Raw genomic sequence first — 22,518 nt, 5'->3', positions numbered from 1 at the left:
ATTGAAGATGCCACCTATGTCATTTACTCCCAGCCCTGAGTTTTCAAACACCATGAAATGCAGAACAAGTACTCCACGAACTCTTCTGCATAGCATTTTAGTTTTCCTAAAAGTTGTTTTTCATCACCAAAAACACTGGCCAATTAAGAAAGGCTTTCCAATTTTTTGAGTTTATGCATTTTTTCCAATTCTTGGGTTATTTATTCACTTGTACCAGTACTTACATTTACTAGCAAGAGCTTGCGGGAATGCTGAAAGATGCCAGAGACGATCTCTCCTCCACGCTTTCAGGTTGGACTCCGTGCACCTCTCTGTCAGCAGGCCTATTTTCTGTAGCCCAGCCACCTTGGTTTCCCTTCCCTTTTAGTAGTTCCTGTTCTTTTCCCATCCCTTCCTTTTCCACCAGTGTGTTTATCCACAGTCACCCTTGGCCCAGCCCTCCCTCACCTCGCAGGGTAGGAGAACGCAGTTCCCCTCCCAGGCAGCGGTGGTCGGTGGTCGCAGTGCCTCACCCTTTCCCCACCAGCATCGTCTTTAAGTGTTTCCAAATAATGCATTTCCCAGGCAGCCAGTTGGCACCTTTTCAAATGAGCCACTGAGTGGCAAATACAGAGATACAGGGGGATAAAATGAGCTCCTCTTATTGATTTTCCAAACCAATATGGCATTGACGCTGCCTCTTTGTGCCATTTCCCTCCTCTGCCAGGAGGCATTCACACCCCTTCCATCATTTTAATTAGACATTACACCTGACACAAATGCCGAGTTGATTAACCTTAAAGGAGCTGAATAGGTTCTCTGATCGTTAACACGGGGCCCCTGACATACTATAACTCACGCTAACATGTGCTGTTGCACAAACTCGCAGCTTCTTCAGCTCACTCTCCAAAGCCACAATGCAATGTAATAACATCTACAGAGAGCTTTTTATGAGACTGTCTCACATAATAATGCTATAAAAACAAGATTTAAAAGATGGATTGCTGTGGACTCCGCAGACTTCACTTTTTAATGTTTACATAAATGCACCTTTTCTGTGGTGTTTTCAAATAACAGGTCTTCCCAAGTCACGGAAGTCAAGGCAACCGCCAACCTCCTCTTCCCCCAGATGTGGCTCTCAGCAGGAAGCAGAATGCTCTGATGGGATTCTTCACCACTTTCCCAGCTCTACCTTTACTCTGATGGGGGACAAGAGCCACAAAGCACCATGCAAAGACTCATTTGTCACATCCATCGCCCTCCTGTGAATTCCTCATTTGTAGGAAAAGTTCCTGGTGTCAACAGAATACATCCGGCCTTAATGTGCCTTTGTTATACGACGCTAAAGACAAAAGGATAAACATTAAGTTGTGAAATGTTTAAGAGCCTGTTGCCAGAGGAACTGTTTTCCTGCTAAGACGTAGCTCCCTGCTCTGCACAGCTGCACACTTTAACTTGTCTATGGCTGGCACAAGCCTAAATCAGCCACTGGCTGACACAGACCAAGAACAGCTGAACCACTGCAACCTCAACATGTGGCTAAGAGACACTCTTACTTGCACACAGTTGATTTTATGCCTGGAAACTTAAAGGAGTTACCTTAAAGTAACTCAAGCTGCACCAGTGCCAGGTTTCCTGGTTCAGCTATGCCATTTGGCGGCAAATGAAGGTTGAATCTCAATTACTGGTGTGACATTATTCACGCTTTCTAACTGGACTCGTCAGATTTCACTGTGGGACCACGGCAGCAGAGTATCCCACAGCAGCTAAAACAAGTGCTGTTAACAGAGGAGCTGCAAAAGATATTATCAATGTCTATCAGCAAAGAACTATCTATAAAGGTCTACTCATAGTCAAATTAGCTTAGTGATCCCTCACACTAATCAAATCAAGTTCCACTTTTGGAAGCAACGAGAGAGAGCTGATCCTTCTTTGCCAGCAAGAAAGGGAAGAAGGAGAAGAGACTGTGAACACATCCACCCATCTGTGCCTGGGGCGGGGGAGAATAAACCATGAATAAATAAATAAATTTTGTGATTTGGTGTACCTTAATTGATCTGGGCTGAGGAGAGACTCCGCATTCAGCAGGCAGCACTCCAATGAGATTGAGAAATCGCTGGAGATATATGAATTCTGATGAGAGCCCCAGTTAGGTAATCGGCAGCGCTGATTTTGCTGTGCCTTCCTCTTTCACTTGTTTGTTTGTCTTTGCCCTGCATTAAAACCTGTCAAGCCTGCAAACAACACAATGTTTTTTGATTAGGCTGCTCAACTGACAGTGAACCAGGGCTGCAAAGAAGGTGGCTGGGAGAATTCACACCTCCAGTGAAGCAGAAAGAAGGTGCGTGATCCCATTAGGATACCGTCGAGATACATTGTTAGGAATGGGGCTTTCTGAATTGCTTGAGGATGTCCACAATATCAGGTCAATGCTGCCTTGAGCCTCTTCTCAAGTGTAGACTTCTGCACCATCCATAGAGTTCATGCAGGCTCAGTTAGGAAGAGCTCTGGAGCTTTCTGGAGGAGCTAGCTGCTCCAGTGCGAGTGGAAAGTGCAAAAGCCATGGATCTTGTGTTCAAGTCCATTCTTAACCTCACATCCTGCATATTTACAGAAAGCAGTCCCAAGGTAGCAAGGATCACATGTTGTTTTTTGTGATTTGTTTATCAGCATTTTGGGAGTACAGTGGCTTTGTTCATTCCTTTAGAAAAACTGCTGACAACCCAAACTCAGACATTGGCAGGCAAGACGGACTTCTTCTGTGAAGCTTGGGAAATATGAAGTTGAGACAGAGCTGCTGCGCTGTCTGACTTTCCTCACTGTTGTTCCACGTGCTTTCCCTGGCATCAAAGGATTTTGCTGGACCCTTCCGCTGAGGTCTCTGCCTGCTAAGCAGCAGGGAGATGGACAGAAGATGACAGGAAGTCTTCTGCTGCTTTCATGTCATTGACTTCTTCAAGGTCTATCCAGTTCCACCTTGGAGGCACAGAGGTCATGAATCCTACGTTTCAAATCCATAAGCTGAGTGTTATGTGAAAGAATCAGCTGCGATCTTGCTTGGTAGTCCAAGCAGAAGAGGGGGAGAGGGTAGCCACAGCTGGTTGCTGAGCAGCATTCCTTTGAATTCCTCCTCTGTAGCAGGCAGGCAGATATCTTGCCAAGCTGAAAGTACAAGTGGAAGAAAATGAGCACAAATACATCTGTAATGGTATCAGACACTGGAAGAGGCTGGTGTTGTAACACCACTGTATCACTCAAACCTTCCCACTGAGAGTAACAGAGCTACGTCCTTCAGGGATCAATAGTGAGGAAGGAAGAAAAATCACCCTGCGGCTGGGGGGATAGCTCAGGCTGGTAGGTGCCAGAACAGCTCAGTTATATGTAACAGGCCTTACACTGCACCTGCTTTACCACCAGCTTAGAACCCCTCTGAGCAAACGTGGAAGTTGAGAGACCATGTGTGTTGCAACGCTGCTGTGTCACAGGGGCAGTGAAACAGACCTGGGACATGAGGAGGGACAGGAGGGGTTGAGGAATGACCAGTCATAGAGTTGGCTTGCATTTGCCTGAGCCACCTTGCTTTGGGTTGCATGGATATATAGGACTATAGACAGCTCTGACCAGGAACCTCTGGCCTGAAGGGCTCCTGTTCATGCCTTTTCTGGACAGAGAAAGTAAGTGTCCTAAATGACGGCATTTCCTTTGCACAGTCCAGCTTCTTTCCTTGACAGAGAACAGCTCTGTCTTTCCGTTCTCTCCTCCACTCAGGCACTGCTCTGCTACAGAAAGCCTCTTGCTTTCCCCTATTTGCATAAGTGATGATGCAGCCATCCTAATTATCACGGGAATCCAATGCTCCCCCCTTCCAGCACCTCCCCCCTAGCTGCTGCTCTTTCCCTGCTACCGGTTTTGCTAGCAGATGGGACCGGAGCCTCCTCAGCCCACTGGCTCTTCCTTGAAGACTGAGGAAGTGACAGCCCTGCAGGCAGCCGAAAGCAACCGAACCACGGCAGCGTGACTAATCTGTCAGTCGGGAGCATCCCAAAGGCCAGTATCAAGGTTGTGCTCATACAGCCAACTTCGCTGGGAGAACGGGGGTGCTAAGTGCGGGCAGGAGCTTACATTAAAATGCCCTCCTGCGGATCAAGTGTGCCTCCCCACACGGCTGAGCAGCAGAAGCTGCGTCTTAACTCCTCCTTTTATACTGGGGTCTAAGGTTCAGGGAAACTTAGCTCTTAAGTATCCAGTTGGGGAGTAACCAGACTGCAAGGACATTAGCAAGCTCATAAATATGGAAGGATGACCTTAGCAGCTCCACTCAGTATTCGTTCTGCAAATCAGATACGATTTGCAGTCAGCCATGGCCATACTTTTCTCCATTTCACCCTCAAGTGCTGTCCTTACAGCACTGTTTACATATGTTAGTACCCCTGTTTTTTGGTTTATCTGCCCTACTTCCATCCACATTACCCATTATCTCAGCAAATTAGCAGTTACCCCCAATGCCTTTCCTGCTAGGTATCGCTTGCTCTGTTTGTGTTGGGTCTGGGCCTTTCATGCAGAGAGATGAGTTTTGTGATGCTGTTTGTCTGCCTGTAACAAGGGTGCTAACAAAGTCCAGACACTGTAACGGCAGCCATAGCGAGGCCCGTTCACTGTGGTCCAGTCTGCACATAGCATATTTTTTACATATATAGCATCAGATGGTCTACGCATGTGACCATCTTTTTCTGTCTGCTTGGAAATGCTCCAAAGAGCTGATGAACCAATTGGGATTACAGACAAGAGCGAGTTTAGCTATAGTCCCTGGGGAAAAATGAGGTCTGTGTGGAAGGAAGGAAGACAGGGGAGATGAAAATAGTCTATCAGGAAAGCAAGCCAAAAACCTGCCAGAATACCAAGAAAAAGGCACGACAGCCTTCTCTCTTCCTCCAACCCCATGGGCTCCAGCATCCCACAGGCCATCAGCTGAGATGTCAGTACACAGCCAGCAGTTCTGGGAGCCCCATTTCAAGACCCAGAGTTGCAGAGCATGAAAGCCAGAAGGAGGGGGGGGGGACCATGCCCATTTCAGATGGTGCAAGGATAGACTAAGCACCTCCTCCTCTGTCCCGGCCAAGACTGCTTCCCATGATGGAGTCCTGTTTCTGCTCTGAAAAGACACCAACAGAGGAAGTCAACAACCCCCTATCACAGCAACCTCCTGCATATGGACTTTCCTGGGCGTAGATCCAGGGCTGAATGGAGCCTGATTAATGTTTTAAGGCTGTACAGACTTTGCACCTCAATCATTCTTAGAAGCCAGGCTCCCAGATCTGAGCTCAGAGACGGCCCTCAGTTCTACCTTCTTGTTAGATCTGTTTTGTCATTTTCCCTTTGCGCACTTCCTTCTCCCAGCCAGTATCTCAGTTGGATCTGACATGCCCCATCTGCAAATATCCTGATCCAGCCTCTCCAGAGTGGAGGCATAAACATTCACAGCTCCAGCCAGGGAAGAGGCAGAATCCCTCCTGCAGATGGATTCCACAAGAGTCCTTCACCGGGCGCTTGTGCCATGAACACTAGGCAGATGGCCTCACCACACGGTGTCCCACCAAGTTCTGTAAGTAGCAAAGGTGCCAATTATCTCTTCCTTCCCTGCTTTGACTTTTTCACTCCCCCCCTCCCCCCCCAACACATACACTCTTTCAGTTGTCCTGCTTTCCACGTCCAGGTTGGCAATTAGAATATGCAACCTCTGAGCTTCTCCACAAACTGATGAGCTGCTAAAAATACAGCCCCTGCAGGCACCTATTCAACTTCAATTTCTGTATTTTTTTTTTTTTAACTTTTACTTTTTTTTTAACCAATTTGAGATGAACAAAGCACTTCAACAAAGGGAAGGAGAAAACGCTGTGATTGTGAAGATGGATTGCTGCCATTTACTTTGTTCATTTTAATTACACGAAGTCATCACTTAGTGGGGAGCCTCGGGATAGGAAAAGAAAAAGAGAAGGAAAATAACTTTCCACGTCCCATCCTTTTTTTTCCGATATGTTCTATTTTAAAGCTCCCTAAGACAACTTGGGCAACAATTCCTGAACTGCCACTTCCCTAACTCTTAAGGTCTTCCCCGGGTTCAATAGGTAACTCCCCTGCCATGTCTTCAACCTAGCAAAACCCCTAAGGTCCCAGCCCTCCTGCTGAAATCATAATGGACCAGCAGGAACAAGCAGGCTCCTCATTTCTCCCACAGTTGTGCCCTGACACCACCTCTCCCCAGGCTCTTGCAAGGAGCAAGGACAGCTGGTTTGTAAACCTCTCCTAACCAGGCCTCTCCTGTCACCTCCCAGATCAGCCCCTGCTGGGAGCTAAGGGTAGAAACAATTAAGAAGCTTCAGGACAATGAGGAAGTTCAAGACAGAAAGTACAACAAGCTGGTGGCCTCAGGAAGGCTAGGAACCAGCACCGGCTCCCTTCTGGTCTTCGCTATTAACACACACTACCGTTTAGCACAAATAACTTTGTCTTTGCTGATTCCCTCTTGATGGACTAACAATAAGCTAATTTCCATGAAGTGTTACTCAGATGGGCCTCCACAGCTTGCCTAACACCATGTGGTCCAGAGGAAGCTGCTGAACTGAAATTCATGCTGGGGCGACTGGGGAGGTTGCTGCCCGCTGCCTTGCTCGCTCCCCTGGCCAGCGTGTGCGGCCTGTCACAGTGGGGGCGGAAGGGGTGATGTGTCCACCCCTCAGCTACTGCAGGTCACAGCCTGCTGTGTTAACACAGACATCGATTTTAGTCTGACCCAGCAGTCTTGCAGAGGCTGAGGGCAGCCATGGCCCACTCTGTCCTGCAACACGGCAGTAACCTCTGAAAAACGGCAGAATACCATTGGACCCATGCAGCAAAGACCCTAGCAAAAATCAGGTTCACTGTGTGCAAATGGATTTAGCATGGGTTTTCTACCAGGGCATACATTTCTTCTCCTACTCTTTAGGCCTTTATGGGTTTTCCAGTGTGGACCATTCAGCTTGATTCAAAGGATGGGGAGAGTCCCTGGCACCCTTTCAAAGGATTTGTACGGAGAGCAACTACCTTTGGTGGGGCCATCCCTGATGCCAGTCTTCCCAAATCCAACAGCTCTCTCTTACTGTCATACCATTGCAGGAAATACTCTGCTCTTTGGGCACTGAGGGGAATTCAGCACTTTCCCCTTTAACCCTGTCATTCCTAAAGAGTGAATCTAGCTCCAAGAGTCCTCAATGCAGAATGTCACCTTTCTTCAAATAAATCATCTCACCTCTGCTCTTCCCAGATGCCTTAGACATTTCTGGTGGCATGAAACAGCTTCTCTACCTTTGCCCACCTTTACCTTGTATGTCAGGGTGGAACACCCTTTCCATAAGACGCTGCTGGGGGCTGATCGGAGTTGTCAGCTGGACTGCTGCCCTGACTCATGCCTGCCAAACTGACTAGACTAAAACACAGTATATTTTATAAGCCTGTGCACTGGGGCTTTCTGCAAGAATGGCTGGTACCAAAGTCTCTTATTTAGGCTCACCTTTTCTGTCTACCTAGATTGATTCTTTTAGTGAGAATTTCAGCTCTGCCTTTGTCTTCCTAAAATTTTAGGCTTTCCTCTAAGGTCTGATTTGGTTTAATACTTGCAGACTTCCCTAATTTTCACTCAGAGGCTATTTGTGCACACATTATTGGCCACTGCTGTAAGTTTGCAGCCTTTCTTTATTGAGTGTTTTTGTTTTTCACTCAAGCATTGCTCTGACCATTTTCTGAGTATTTGAGGCTCTATATTTTGATAGTCTTTCCTCTTACACCAACTTCCAGCTTGTTCTTTATCTGACACAGGTTTTCTCTTTTGTAGCTTCACCTTCAGTAAGCTGTTGCCTTTCTTTCTACAGGGCTTATAGGCGTTAGCTGTGTGTCCTTTCTAAGGCCCGTGGGTTGCAATTCCTGCTCTTCCGCTCTTTCCAGCCCTGATACTTAGGGTATCAATATTAGCTTTTTCATAGCCAGGATCAGGTCCTTACACGATCTTTTCACATCTTTTTCTACTGCTTTTTATATTATACTCTCTACATTTTTGGTAAGTAATAACATCATCTAATTTGCAATATTTGCATTCCTCGACTTTTAATAGTAAGTTAATTCCCATGCTCCTTTATTATTCCCTCTCTTTTTGGATCTTTATTAAAAAATAAGACTTCCACAGACAGCATACCGCTGCTGTTTTTGTGGTTGTTGCAATATACCCTCAAAGATTTACAGTATTTCTTCCAAGCTTTCTTTCCATTCCTCCTCAATCTCACTTGGGAAAGATTTTGCATTGATCTTCATGAAGGAATTCCTCTCTTTGAGCCATTCCACTGGTTTCCCTTTTACACACACAGGTAGAATTAGATTTGGATAAGAGTCAGAATTTTATTTCTAACAGAAATCTTAAAATTCTTCTAAAAAAAATCTGATTCATGAAGAAAAGCCAAATTTTTGAAACTCTTCACAGAACAACTTCACTAAAGCAAGTTTTCAAAAAATCAAAATGTTTTGTTTGGAAAACACTGAAAGTAGATGACTTTTGAGATAGCTTGAAACATAGGGGTTGTCACCATCATGAATGTTGTTTCACTTGGTCATTAAAAATAATATCAAGAGCAACGGAGCTTTAAAGTTTGAAATAATGGTGTTAAGAATGAAGGTTATAGATAAGAGGCGAACAGGACAGCATCCAGCAAGATATTACTGCAGAAAGACATGTTTTAATCTCCTCTTCACTGCTCTGAGCCCATCTTTTTCTCTATCTTGCTCCCTAACATCTGTACTCATTCCTTTACCCTGTCCTTTGCATGGTAGTAGCTCTGGTGAAGGTCTAACACAGCAGCAGCACTGCTGACAGCCCTGTGATTTTCACTACCTGAAGATGTTCTATATACACAGATGTCCGCACTTTCTGTCTAAACGTCTCCTCTGAACTTCTCCCAGATCCAAATGAGCAAATATGAGGGAAGCAGTGGAAAAAAATTAACCCCCCTAAAAGGAGATCAAAAGTTTGCTGTTTTCTATCCAGGGAGCAAGGCAGCCTGACAAATACAAGGTTGCCTCCCTGCTAGGTTCAACTCTGAGAAAGACCAAAAGAGTGCCATGGCATTCATCTAGGGTACTGCAATACTATCTTCGTTATTACTTGCTGAAAGGAAGGCTCTTTGACTGATGTAGAACAGATAAGATCCTGGGGACCTTTCCCTGAAGAAACAAAACAGCTTTAGAACTGAACGGCTACCCTTCACATAGCAGATGTGGGAAAAGCTTTTTGTGGAAAGCAACTGAAGATAACTGAAAGAAGGTGTTAAGGGCCACTCATTCAGATACTCTGAATGATGGGCCAGAGACAAGCGCATATATCCCAGCTTTCAGAAAACAAGAGGTTATGTATCCAGTAAAACCCTCTGCTTATTTATGTCCTGGCATGTTCCTCTCTACTTTAAAACCAGCAAGATCCAGTCTTTACAACAGCCTGTTATCCTGGTGGTCCTTCAAATCACTGTCCAGCCAGCAGAAAGAACAAGTTACAGGACTGCTGAGAAAGCAGAAGGCAGTCTGGTCAGCAGCTCACTGCACGAGGCTTCTGGAGACATGATTTGGATGTTCAGCTCTGTTGTTAAGAGGTCAAGTCAGGTTTTGCAGGCTGCTCTTAGCTCACTGTGCCTCAGTTTCCCCACCTGCAACATATGGACAATACCACTGACCTCCAGTGTAAAATGCTTTCAGATTACAAATGGAAATCACTAGGTATGAGCTAAATGATTTTGAGATTAAGTCAGAGTACTGTCCATTCCAGAGCAGTGGGAAATGTGTCTGCTCCTAACTCCTGCAAAGTTGAACAAGACTCTTCACTTCCATCATTTTCTCATTATTTGCCTACATACATAGCAGTAGGCCTGACACTGTGAGCTGTAGGTGTGTTTATAGCACCAGGAATGGCAGCAAGGCCCAGTCTTGTCTCAGACTTCTTGGGTTTTGGGGTGGTCTCTTCTCCCATTTCTCAGACTTTGCAGCAATGATGTTTTGTGTTGCTTCTCATCACTCAGAGCTATTATTAACACCCTTCTGGAAAGATGCAGTGTACCTACATGCATCTCTGCAATAATCAAGCTAAAAATCTTAGCAGCACTGATGCAGCTCTTGTAGAATAAATTAGGAAAAGAGCCAGTGCCAAAAAGTTTTTTGATATCCAGCAAACATACCTGAGATCAGAATTAGAAAAGGCCAGACTGAATCCGTTTTTGCTGCACATGAGGGAGGAATGGTGGGAGAGAGGAGTGCTCCGTGTAAGGACCCAGCCTTTTCCCTGATGTAGCAATTCCACTGGCTAATGCCCAAACACCCCCTCACCAGCAACAACCAACCTGGCTTGCCATGGCTTTGGCACAGGCAAAGCACTCAGCAGAGCCACGGACATTTTACTGCTGCAAGCAGTCTGCTGTCACAAGCAGCTACCTGCCTTGCTTACACCTAGAGCTGGCTCTGCTGGGAAATTAAATCTGCAAGCCACATCCACTCCGTGACTCCCAAAGCCACGCATGACTTTTAGCAGTTCTGACAGACTTAGTTTTGCTTTGCTAACCTCTACTTCAGGGGCAGATGGTCAAGCCTTGCACATGGGAGGTGAGACTCAGAGCTGGCTCTGCACCTCGCACATTTGCAGAACATCCCTCTTACCTCTCTCCCACTTGGGGACACCATATCCCAGATGTGTCTGTTCTGAGATGTGTTAACTGAGCTCCTGCGAGGTCACAGAGTGGGAGCGAGATGGTGGAACTAGGCTGCTGGAAGGGCACCAGCCTCACTGAGGGTTTTATGTCCCTTGTTTGTGGCTCCTGCACCCCATTTCTCACAAAATACCCCGACACTTCCCATCTGTGCAAACTCAAGCACTGGAGGTGAGAAGCAAGTCTTCAGAGAGGAATTTCCTGGGAGGAGAGTGCAGAAAGTGGCTGTGATGATCCCCTTTCCTCTATAACCACCCATAGCAGCGTGGCTCTCATGAAATCAGCAGACTGGGGATGCTGGATAGATGGATGAACACCTCCCTCTTCCTCTCACATATCACTGCTGCAGCTAGCTCTGCACGTATTGACCAACCAGGACCTCACAGCCCAGGATCCTTGAAAGCCAGGTTATGTGGAGGAAAATGACATCTGTAAGTGAAGAGGAGCACTTCATTGCTTTTCAATCCTTCTGCAGATGCCAGTTCACAGCCTGCAGTGGATTCCAGAATACACCCAAAAATAAAACAACACCTGGGCCCTCCGCTGCTGGAGAGAACAGCCACAGTTTGCAATCAGCAGCGTTTGTGAAAATGCTCTGAGCACAAGGGAGCAGGCGGAGGGTCAGCCTGAGGCCCTCCGGTTCTGACGCCGATTGCAGACATGGAGAGTATCTCCGACGGAGCACGTTCCCCTGCCGCTCTAGTCGACACATTGTCAGTCTGATGCGGATCTTTGCTTCGATCGTAACCACACGCAGACCCAGAAAAGGAATGTAATGCTAATGCACTGAGCCCACTAGCATGGAAAACATGTCCAGGAAAATGAGGTCTTTTCTTAATTGGCAGGGCATTTTTGGTGTCTTCTGAATGTGGCTCCCATGAAAGTAGCATAATATGAACAGCTAAGCAACAACAACAGACGCTATGCTGGTGCATAGACAGGACGGGATTCATCTCTAATCCCCAGGGAGAGGTGTTACATGTGCTGTGTATTTGGTTGATACCTTAGACCACTGATTGCTAAACTTGGGGTCACAACGCTCATGGCTGCTTCCAGTAAGGCTGCGTTACAACTCTTTCTGCATTGTCGTGCTCTATTTGGCACATGCCAGGACTCAGAGAGGTGGGAAGCAACTTGAGAACAACTCTTCTAGGAAAAGCTTCAGAATTAGGCAAAGATTTAGTGTTTGTGGGGGTTGAGAGAGAAAGAGAGACCTCAGAGGCTTATTCTTCACAACAGCCTTCTCCATCACAGTGGCGGCGAGTGTAACATTCCCAAAACAGAATAGGTGCAAACACGCAGACAGGGAGCAAATACTATTCTTCATCTGCAGCTTGACCCCATCAGGTCACCTGATGTGAGACCTGTTTCACAGTCACATAATCTGATTGTGGTGGGAAGAAGATGATCCCACAGCTCTGCTGCCAAATGCCCTGACGGCATCAGGACTGTGTGTGTCCCATGGGAGCTGTGTCTACCTCTTGCATTTCCGATGTGTTATCCAGCCTTGAACCATGCACAGAACATCACCACGTCTTTATACTTCCAAAACAATTTGAGACCTTCAGAAGAAAAGATGTGACAGAGATATCCAAAGTCAATAGGAAACTTCTTCCACCTCCAGTGGGCTCTGAAAAAGACTGTGTATGCCAAAGTCCAATAAACGATCCCCACAAAATTTATACTGGGAAATGAATTTCTTGGAAGCCAAGATTTAACCAAGCAATGACATACCAGGCTGACCAGCCACCTAGAAAGTGTCAGACAGAGAGCCTGTTCGAGGCTACACTTTCACAAGTGAGTGTGAAATCATATTTGAGACCTCTGACATATTGTTTGAAAACATTTCCATGTGAAAGGGAATAAAATATTTTGTCTCAAGAGCTAACAAGATAATGGCAAGAAGAGAAGCAAAGAGTTGTCTGATCTGCTACTGCAGTCTGATAAAAATTTCACTACTGGGTGATTCAGAAGAAGGTTTAACATACCTGCTCATCAACTCAGATCTAACACATCTAATTGTGCATTTCTTCCCAGGGGAGGTCATTTTTGCCTAACCCTGGCTGATAATTAGATTATGCTGTAAAGATTTAGTCATTATAATTTTCAACCTGTACCATGTTTTGTCTGGACACAGCTCTCAATGAGGTTGCAAACTCTTTGATTCTTCCTAAATTATTCATTTCAGTAATATCCTGTGACAATAAATTCCACAGGTTCAATTTACCACATACATGGAGGGTTTTCCCACGCTGCTTATGCTACCTGTACTCTGTTGCCCTCGCTTCCTTCCACTGTGTGACAGGCTGCCAGGTCTTCAGGGCTGGATTCCCCAGGATGAGCGTATTTTTAGGGGCTACGATAATCGCCTTCTCTGTATTACCACCCATCATTACGTACTTCATGTGACCTAATACTACCACGGCCATAGGCTACAGCCTTCGTGGGACAAGATGCTTCATCCTCTGCGAGACAACCTGGGTGTCTAAGCAGCATTAAGTAACTGGAATCCTGGGCAGATAGAGACCCAAGAAAAAAGGCCTGAGCACAGGCTGGGGGGTCTGGGGGACTATTTTAGGACACATTCTTCACAGAGCCTTATCATCCTTTTCTGACTGTACAGCCTGGGGCTTGTAGGCACATCCTTCTGTGGGGAAGGACCTATAATACCAAGACAGCTTTTCTCTAGCACTTCGTGTACACCCGCACTTGATTTATCCTCTTCCAGGCTCTCAGTTCTTGAGAAATGGAAGCAATCCTGGGGCAGAGCCAGTCCTGCCTTACTTCATACAGTTAAAGAATGTCTAGGCTCTTGAGCGAGGGAGGCAGTAATTCTTACATCGGCTGATTCTTCCTTCGCACCGATTTTCATGGGTTTCAGCTCAGGTGCTGAGATGCACAAAATATCAGAGGCCTTTGATGGCTTCCATCTGTCCCCTGGGAATTACTGCTAAAAAATGAAGGGCAAACAGCCCAGGGCAGGGGACAGGATGGGACTCCAGGGAACTCATTCTCTGTATATATTGGCCAGTGAACATGCTGTTCATCTAACCTGGGAAATGGGGAAAAAAGAGGTGCAGAAGCTCAAACCCAAGGTAGAATACAACAGCACTATGCAAGCTACGGAGAAAAGATGCATCTCATCTGTTCAGGTACATTGAGAAACCTGTCAGTCACACGCTGGTTTACAAGGCACTGTTTAACTTAATTTCAACTAATATGCAGAAATGTTTCTAATAACAAGCTGTCAAGGGAGCAGGGGAACAGTCAGGGAAACAGATGAGTGGGAGAAAGAGGAGGAGGAGAGGGAAAAGAAACATAAGAACAGGTGTGCCTAGTCACTGGTGAACCTTGCACTAAACATCTCTCCCTTGCCTTCCCAGAGTTACCTGCACACCCATGGGCACAAATCCAAACAGGAACAGGCAGGTGCCTCCAAACCACGGAGATCCCTCCCGCTGGACCGCACTCCGATGCATCTCAGCGGAAAGGCAGGAACACTGGATGGTGGAGCCCTGCTGCTCTAGACAGAAACAACTCCTTGCCAGAATGCACGCAGGCACGGAAAAGCCTGGGGGGACCTAGAAACCAAGCCAGCACTCTGCCTCAGCTATCCCATGTGAAGGGAACACCACGACGACCAGCAGGGCAGATGCCACCGAGCAGAGTCCTTCCTTCAGATCTTCTCCGGCTGGTTCCCTCTCCTCCACTCCACCCCCACCCACTCCGATCTGACCCCCGTCCAGCAGCACTGCATCCCTATAGCAGCTTTCTCTCTATTTGGCTCTCCCCAGCCTGCACTCCAGGTCCAAATACTTCATCTTTGGTCTGGTTTTCCCTCCACCTTCTCTGGCAAGTGCGACTGTAGCTCAGCCATGCCACATCACTCCCCATCCTCTCTGCTTTGCTGAGACCTCTCCCAGCTCCACCACTGCAGATCCAACTAAACACCCCTATTGCCACTGGCCATTCAAAACAAACCCAGTCTCCTCTCTCTGACTTATCTGCAGCAAATCCTCGCTCTGGAGCAGCCTGTGACAGCTTTCATCATTAGCTACCTCTTCGCTACACGCTTTCCTCTCCTCTTCATTTCCTCCTCCCCTCCCTCGGCCTCCTCCCCTCAGGATACTGAGGCTGGCTGGAGTTTCCCATTAAAGCAGCCACTCTTGTAGAAAGGGGAGCTGACATGATTAATGCCATTCTGTGGGGCAGGCAGCGAGCGCAGCCAGGGGAAGAGGAGACAGGCACATTCCCATCAGCCAGTCATTAGCATTTGCCCAAAAGAGGCAGCAGGCACAGGATGGACACAATTCTTCCAACTCTGCCTTGTGCTGGATGCAAACTTTTTAGGCCCAAGAGGGAGCTGAAGTTTCTCTCTGTCTCTTATTTTAATTTCAGCTGTACCCAAACCATATTGCCTTGGGCCCAGGTATAAAAGACGAAATGACCTTCCCAAGCCTGTCCTGATGGCAGCGTGGAATACACAATTCGGGCTTCAGATTGGTCTCAAGGGAGGTCAGATTTATTTCCTGTCTTTTGAATTTTTAACAGCTGTATGTTCTCGCTCTCCCTCCTCTTCCCTCTTTCTCTCCCTTCAACTCTTTCTTTGCCATTTCCAGCAGGTCCCCTGCAAGTGGCACTAGTGACAAACCCATTCCCTGCAATTTTCTTCACCTCAGTGGCCCACACAATCCCAACAGTGGGTCACCTTCTCCTGGCACTGCATTGCCATAACCTGAGAGGCGCAGGAGAAAGGGGATAGCTTGGCAAGAAGAGAGAAAGGATAAGAATAGATACCCCTAAAACATGACAACCCTTCCTACCTGCCTTTCCCTGTATAGGAGGAATAGAAAACACACAGAGCCTTAATGAAGGCAGGAAGGCTCAGGCAGAGGCTGGCAGAGAGCTGCTGACTCCACTTCTCTATTCCACTTCATTCTTACTTATATTAAACACACATACAGACTAACAAGAAGACAACAGCATGGCACATGAGCCTCCAGCATGCTCACCACTGCAGCAGCCAGTGCACTCTGAAGTGTCACAGGCGAGGACACCCAATCTTGACCCAAGGACACCAGGGAGGGGGAGAGGAGTGTTCACAACAGCTTACACTCAGCTGAGTGGAGCTCTCTTTATACTCAATGGGGAGAAAAGGACCTATCCACAGGATTATTTGAAGCAAGAATTTGCCATATGTAAGCTGGAGGAGTCTGCTTCCCCTCACTGACTAGCAGAGGAGGCTGTGGCGATTAGCTTTGGGCCTCTGCAAACTTCACCCTCCTTCAAATGTGGTTGAGATCCTACATCTTCCTGCAACAGTTTGCATTAATGGCTAATCATCCTCACTATTTAAGTAACAAATAAATGAATAAGTAACTCAAAAAAGGAAATATCCTGGTTTCTAAATTGAATTTGTCTGTCTTCAGCTTCCAGACACTGATTCTCCTTATGCCTTTTCCAGATTGAAGAGTCCTTTAGTAGCTGGTACTTTGTCCCCATGCAGGTCTCTGTAAAGAGCTTCAAGGGTTTCTAAGTCACCTTTCCTTCCCTGATTTACTTTACAAATCATTGATGATAAACACTGAAAAGCAGCAGTTCTGGTACTGATCTCTATGTAGACCCTTAGAAGTGTTCTTGCTTTTCTTGCAGATTATCCAATAATCTTTTGAGACTGGTAGTTATCCTGCTTTTAGCATTTGTAAATGTTCTTCACCTATAATGAAAGTAGTACCCAAAAGTATCAGAGGGCCAGGAGTTACTTAAACAAAAGCTGACAGAAGTCAATCCATTATGTTTGTACACATATACTCTTATCAATCAAAACTATAATATCAAAGAATAAAACTGTTTGAAAAGATCTGATTCCACAAAATCATGCTGATTTTCTTTCTACCTTTTGATTCTTATTAATTGGCATCTGCTTATGTGTTCCCATTCCTTTGCCTAAGACTGATGCCACACTATCTAGCATATAACTACCTAACGAACCTTTTAGACCCTAACCCTAACCCTAACCCTAAGTCACCTCTCCTCTTCATTTCCTCCTCCCCTCCCTCTGCCTCCTCGCCTCAGGATATTGATGCTGGCTGGAGTTTTTTTTAATACTGGTACAAAATTGTCATGTAGTTCTGGTCACCATTCTTCAGGAATTATCATGGTGCAAGGTTTACTAAAAGTTAAAGTCAGCAAACCAAAAGGAAGTTCCTCTAATTCTTCAAAGGGTCTTGGTGCAAGCTATCTGTATCTGCTGATTTTAAACTGTTATTTCCATCAGTAGATGTTTAATATCTTAGTTACTAAAGTACTATAAAGTACTTCATCATTATCATATAATGTAGTACGCCTGCTACTTTCTCAGTACCAGAATTGTTGCTTTTGTGAATGTATCTACTTCTCATTATTAATAATTTTGCCATATCCATTCAGGAGTGCTTTGCTAGGACTTCTTTTGATCTCCACAGGCAAAATATTTCTACCCCCACTAATTTTCTTTGCCCTCCTAATCAGGCTTGTTTTTTGAAGTCTTCAGCCTCCCTTATCAGCTCACTGCACTTCTTAACTCCTTATTTGCACTGATCATCTTCCACTTCTCATCTTGAATTTCCATAGGTAATTTTTATGTATTGATACAGATTTCTCATCGCTGTCTTCCTTTGCAACAGATCAAGGGTTGGCTTACAGCCAAAGTTGTCTTCTTACTTCATATGAAATTGTAATGTTTTGGCTATCTAATAAACTCCTCTTGTAGAATCCCCAATTGCAATCAGCATTTTCTCTGCCTGCAGTTTCTCTTCTAATCAATTCTGCTTGTAATTTCTCTCAACTTTTGAAAATTAATGCTTTGGAGACAGCAAACGTACTTATTACTGGTTACGACTATTCACTGTTTGCCCATATTGAATCTTTCTCAACTATGCAAACATCTGGTAAGACTAGATAAAATTTTCTAGAAAGCTCTTAAAACATAATCCTTTTTAAGTATAAGAGGTAGAGAAGTAATTCCTGTGCAAAAGAATTTGGGAGTTGGAATGCAGAATCTGAATTTGAGGCCATAATATCATGCCTTTGGAAGAAGGCAGGTGTCAAACTGGGATAGCTTAATTCCACAACACGTATTGTGATTCCTCCACTCAGCTCAGCGTAGCACTCTGGCTTCCACCTGAGCGTGGGTTTTGGGCATCCCCTGACAAAAACTGTAGAGTCATCGAATCATTCGGTTTGGAAGGGACCAGGAAGTCATTTAATCCAGTATCTCCTTCTCAAGGTGGAGGCAACACTGAGTTCAGCCCAGGCTGCTCAGGACTTTGTCCAGTCAAGTCTTGTAAACCTCCAAGGTCAGAGATACATGGACAAACGGAAGAGTCTAACAGTGCGACAGTCTCAAAACCAGGAAAGGCTGAGAGCAGTGGGATGGTTAACCCGCACACCAGAAGACAGATGTAAGATTTTACTGCCTTGGGAACGACATGTAAAATAGGTCCTGCCTCAGGGCACAGAGGTAGACTAGCTAACCTCTCGATGTCCCTTCCAATTCTTTTTTCTATGACTCAATGAACACTGCTTAAGCAAGTATCAGCTTCCAGTCTAGTGAGTAATTTATCTTTATCCCACAAAATAGTTACTTGTGCAGAAGAGTTACAGGAAGTGTCACACATGACAGAGGATATTGGGAAACTGCATTTTTTAAAGTTATTCTAACATTTTCACAGAGATAGGCTTCATAAAGGAAGATATCTTATGCCTCTCTCCACACATATTAACAGAGTTTAGACTACATGTGAAAAACTGCTTATGGAGAAATCTTTCTCCTCTCTGGACTGTATCTGAGGTTTGCTGAAGATCACTTCCATGCTTCATCCGGGCTCAGTTACTACCTGAGGGGGTAGTGATACTCTACCAAAATCTATGCACTAATTTTGTTGCCTTAGTTAAAAGCCAGTCTGTCCTAGCTCCCTTTACAGGCAACGGAGAGAAGCATTGACTTGTCACTGCCTATGCATGGTTCCAGGGGAGACTAATTGCTTTAATTAGATGTTTTATTAGTATCTAAAGTTTGGCAGTTTCAATGTTTCCCCCTGATCTAAGTGCATGCCAGAAGCCTAGATTCTGTGTTATCAACTACACTAAAGCCTGTGTCCAGTTTCACCTCCCCAACTTTTACCTGTGTATTTTTCTTATATTATGCAGTTCATCGACTGGACTTCAGGCATGCCAGTTAGAAGAAATTTCTTCTCTCTGACAGAATTTCCAATTCTTGTTTCTTAACCAGCATAGGGAGCTAGACAAATAATGAATCAATTCTGAGTAGTCTTTACCATACTGGGTTCCCCCTGTTTTGGTAGTTACTCCAGACTGAACCAGTTGCACTATGCAGTCAATAGGAGTGCTTCCCAATGAACGTGAATTGGAGCATCAACCCTGGCCTCTCCCCGCTTCCACCTCCTCCACTTTCTTCTTCCTTTAAGCACACTTTGCATTGACATTCAGTCTACTTTGGTAAGGAGCTGAAGTTCCCTCAGCTGTGAAGAATGAAACCTAGTGACCATTAAACATGTTCCTCCTTTCTTATGCAAATTACCTCTGTGCGGATCAGGAAGTGGCCTGACAGATACACGAATCAGACACACAGATGAAAAGAGAGATCGTTATCAGAGCTGTGCTCCTGACTTAGATAAATAAGCATTGGACATGGTTCTCCACTCATTAAAGTGTCTTCCTCAGGAGATGGCTGGCAGTTCATTAAATAAGATGAAATGTTATTATTTAAACTCAAGACTGCTCAGATTGGGTGGAAACTTTGTCTACTATATTCATAATTTCTTGCATTGACAAGCAAGTCCTTGAAAATATTCCTAAGTGGCCGACCCACATAGGAATTAAAATCCTTCTGTAGCTACTAACTAACTGAATAAGTCCTGTACTCTAAATGGTAGAGACCTGGTCTTGGGGTTTGCGTTTTAAATACTTTGCCCCCACTACCAGAGTGATCTTTCTAAAGGCGATCAGTCCTTCCTCTCTCAGCTCAAGTTGTGCAGCGTCCAACATCCAGGGTGTATTCATCAAGGTAAGCTTGACCCAAGTCTCAAGCTCCCGGCATGCATTTTTCCATTTTCTCCATCCAAATAAGCATGTTTTCCAGGCACTCTGCCCCTTCTTCCCAAGCCCGCTATCTCTGCCAATCCATGGTCAGTGCTAGCAGCCCTACAGCCAGTCAGCAAAGCAGGGCTCAAGAGTACCTGCAACACCATACACTACCAACCCAAACTGGCCATCCTTATTTATGTCACATCATTTTATGCCCCAAATTCACCTCTCACTTCCTCTCGGAAGAGGCCCTGTATCTGATACAGGGTCATTCATCTTCAGGACAAGTGTGTATTGATCAGCTGTTATCCAATTTACAATAGCCATGTAATACAACCTGAACTCAGGGGGCTCAAGAGGGAATTTAATGTGGGACCAAGGCAAGGACCTTCTATAAACTTTTCTGTGAAAGCATAAAGTGCACTAATGAAAGCTGAAGCTTTGCAGCAGAAGCCCCGGCCTCAAGCGCAGGAACAAGGTAAGAATGACAGGATTCTTGCCAGAAAACGACCTTTTTGTATCATCCCCACCTGCAGGGAGGTGGGAACACTTCTGACCATGTTTTGGCAGTAATAGAGGAGGAATTCATGTCCATGAAACTTTACAAAGAAAGTCCACTAACGTCTCCTAAGCCCTTTATAATATGCAAGGGTTATACATTTTTTCCCCTGAACACAAAGAGCAAATATCTACTTTCATGAAGACTGACCTTTACATTGCACTAGGAGAATGAAAGACCAAGGCAAGAATAGAGGCAGACCTTTGTGAAAGAGGATCCACACAATGTCTGCATTGACTCTCAAGGCTGGTGCTGGACTGAGCCCAGAGTGGGTACTTGTCTCTACAGACGGCACAGCTCTTCAAAAAGGTGCACTGCCTTGAAAAAAGAGGTGCAATTTCAGCCTGGCTCTGCGACAGCAGAAGAGCTGCCCGGGAACTTTTCAATAAGCCTATTTTTCTTTAGAATTTCCAGTTCTTTGAAATCAGAACTGTTTGCAAGAAAGGGTCAGTTTTGATAAATCCTCTTTTCTAAAAAGTGAAGTTTCAGGCATTTGCTAACATTTTTAGGGTTCCCTCCTCCCCCTGAAATGATTTTTCTTACAACATTTCAACTAATTAAAAACTCAACCAAAACACCAACATGACCAGAGAACAGAAAAGAAAAACACACAAAAATGTTTTCACCGGCCTAAGCAGAGTTCTTTTAAGAACGTAGCTTTGCAAAAGTTTTCCAAGATTTTTATGTTTTCGTCCTGGTTTGAGATGGAGAAAAATGTCAAAACTTCATTTTCCTTGGGACAAGGAGACCTGTTTCATGCAGCTCTATATCACGCTATTTCTTGCAGTAATTTTGCAGGACATGAACGCTGATGTTATGGGTAATGTAACTCTAGTTAGCACCTTCCTCTGATTCCCTTTTTCTCTTTGATGTTCACCTTCTACTAGAAGATTTTCACTGATATCATTCTTAGGCTGAATGAGACCTGATTCACAGCTTATGCCAATTACTTTGGCATTGTCAGAACTAAACTAGTTTGCACCAGCTGAGGGAAATGATTATTTTGCAGTAATACCTGACCCCCCGCCTTCCCCTTCAAGATTTCTGGCATGAATGTAGGCGCTGAACAAGAGCTTATTCCTTTTTTTTCCCCTCATAAGATAAGCACTGCACTAGCACCTATATTGGTTTAAAAAAACTGGTGAGATCATAGCTGAAAAGAGTGGATGTCCTTTATGTCATTCATGATGCTGTAGAAGTTAACCTGCATCCTGTCTAATCCAGATTCTCCTTTGTATCAGAAATGCAGAACAGAGAGGATGATTTACAGCTTGGCAAACCCTGTTCTTCATAGGCCAGGTCCCAAAAGCCACAGTGGCAAACAGAATTAATTGACTACACTGGTGGCAGCCTCCCTCAAACCTGCTTGTGACTAGCAATGCTCAGGGCTGAGTACGATGAAGAAAGTGGTGGGGAAGCTCAGACTGTCGCTGCCTCGGTAGCTGATGGGTGTGGGTCATGCGAGGTCTCCTCAGGGTTACCAAAATAGCTACTGACATCACTTCTGCTGATAGCACTGAAAGGCAAATAGTGGCACTTGAGTCATGCAGTTACATGAGGGAAAACAGCATCCTTGTCAGGTGAGGGAAGAAGAGAGAGGAAGCCAGTTTCTGCCAGAGGAACAAGAGAAAGCAGAGCCCAGTCTCAGACAAACTGTGTCTGGGTCGGCAGCAGAATGGGGAGAGGACTGCTGCCAATTTGCAAAGTGGGAAGAAAAAGTGACCTGGGCCCTAGGTTAGGAAGTACCTCTTCACGTGCGGCTGGAGCTGCCTGGCAGCCCATTTCACTTCCGTGGGCTGCTCACTCCTCTCTCACTCCTCTCTCCTACAGATCCCCTCTAGTTTACAGCTCACAAGGTTAAAAGAAACCTGCTCCCCACTGACTTCCCTAGTAATGGTGCCCAGCCTGCAAAATGGCTTAGGAACAATGGGTCAGACAAAGAGATCACTTTAGACATGGCTGCTGCCCGGGGACCTGCCCGCTCCTTCTGAGACTCCTAGATGCTGCAGGAGCACAGAGAGCTTGTCCCTCCCTGCAAAGAGGAGCCATTCCTCCTGTACCATTGCTTGCCCACACACACACCCACCCACACACACCCCCTCAGCTCCTCCTTTGGGTTGTGAC

General features: G+C 45.5%; 1 long non-coding RNA gene across 1 annotated transcript in view; it reads right to left on the bottom strand.

Moving 5' to 3' along the window:
* Positions 1–1,831: 1,831 nt before the first annotated feature.
* LOC112991336 (uncharacterized) overlaps positions 1,832–22,518 on the bottom strand; it is a 65,882-nt gene continuing 45,195 nt past the window's right edge. Inside the window, exon 4 of the long non-coding RNA XR_010392451.1 lies at positions 1,832–3,141. This is a non-coding gene — a long non-coding RNA (uncharacterized LOC112991336). The remainder of the gene's footprint in view (positions 3,142–22,518) is intronic.

Source organism: Dromaius novaehollandiae, chromosome 20 (assembly GCF_036370855.1).
Source record: "Dromaius novaehollandiae isolate bDroNov1 chromosome 20, bDroNov1.hap1, whole genome shotgun sequence".
Lineage (NCBI taxonomy): Eukaryota > Metazoa > Chordata > Aves > Casuariiformes > Dromaiidae > Dromaius > Dromaius novaehollandiae.
This window is presented reverse-complemented; position numbering and strand designations above follow the sequence as displayed.